Source organism: Cyclopterus lumpus, chromosome 10 (assembly GCF_009769545.1).
Source record: "Cyclopterus lumpus isolate fCycLum1 chromosome 10, fCycLum1.pri, whole genome shotgun sequence".
Taxonomy (NCBI): Eukaryota; Metazoa; Chordata; class Actinopteri; order Perciformes; family Cyclopteridae; genus Cyclopterus; species Cyclopterus lumpus.
In genome coordinates this window covers 25,246,155-25,247,231 of record NC_046975.1, presented here as the reverse complement: position 1 = coordinate 25,247,231, position 1,077 = coordinate 25,246,155, and the positions used below count along the sequence as shown (strand labels likewise).

Below are 1,077 nucleotides of genomic sequence, written 5' to 3'. Positions count from 1 at the left end.
CTTAGTATTTACACTTTTTGATACTTTCTCCTCCACTAGGAATACATTTTAATTTTTTTTAAATTTCCTTATAATACCAACATGTACTTTTACAAACCGTGTTTGAGAATATTAAAGAACAAAAGAAACTTCAAACCAAATGTGACAAAACTTTATTCCGAGTGCAAGTTTGAGACGGTTTCACACGTAAGAAGATCTCCAAAAGAAATTAAATTAAATCAAGAAACACAAAACCAACCGATTCAGATTCTAACCCAAAACATGTCTGAAACATAAACCCACCAGAGAAGAAGAAGGAAAGAAGGGAGAAGGAAGTAGAACCTTTATTTAAGAGGTTCCAGTCCGACTGAGAACTTAAACTTTATTTTGACGGGTCGCGATTTTGTCCCCGAAAAGAGAAACAAACGTTTCATTCATTCACTGTCAAACCAGTTCTCCCAGTTCAGGAGCTGCTCGTCAACCATGGACATGTAATAAATGTGCTCGTTGGCATCTCAGCTAAAGAACCCACGATTGGCAGATTATTATTATGATTATTATTATTGTCATCTTCAGTTGTTTTTTTCTCTTTTAAAGCGACGGTGGCTTTTAAGATGAATCACCAGCAGAAGATTTAAAGGTTCCGTTCAGTTTGTTTGTTCTCGTCTGGACGAGTTTCACTGAAACACGAGAAGAAACGTCCCCCTGGTCAATGGAACTAAATAATAATGTTTAATGGAACTAAATAATAATGTTTAAAGGGGACGTTTCACCCCTCTAGGTCTGAGGGTTCTGTGACAGTACAGGTGGATGAAGTACTTCTGTGTTGTACTGCAGTACAAAGTACTCTTTACCTGAAGATGATATTTAGAGATTTATTCTCTTCAAACACACCAAACCTCTTAATTGACTGTTTTTATGAAAGAGGTTTGGTGTGTTTGAAGAGAATAAATATATAAATATCATCTTCAGGTGGAAACTGAAGCTGTGTTGTTGTTGTTGTTGTTGTTGAGTGCATCAGCATCCTCGTTTTCAGGTATTTAGATCTTCGTTGGTGTTGAAGCCCAAATTAGTGAGAACACCAGTTCAGAGGTCAGA

General features: G+C 36.6%; 1 protein-coding gene across 1 annotated transcript in view; it reads right to left on the bottom strand.

Annotated features, from left to right (window-relative positions):
* Positions 1-135: 135 nt before the first annotated feature.
* tmed9 (transmembrane p24 trafficking protein 9) overlaps positions 136-1,077 on the bottom strand; it is a 5,879-nt gene continuing 4,937 nt past the window's right edge. Inside the window, exon 5 of the mRNA XM_034543624.1 lies at positions 136-1,077. This exon is cut by the window's right edge and continues 1,040 nt beyond it. The gene's annotated coding sequence lies outside the window, so the exon portion shown is untranslated.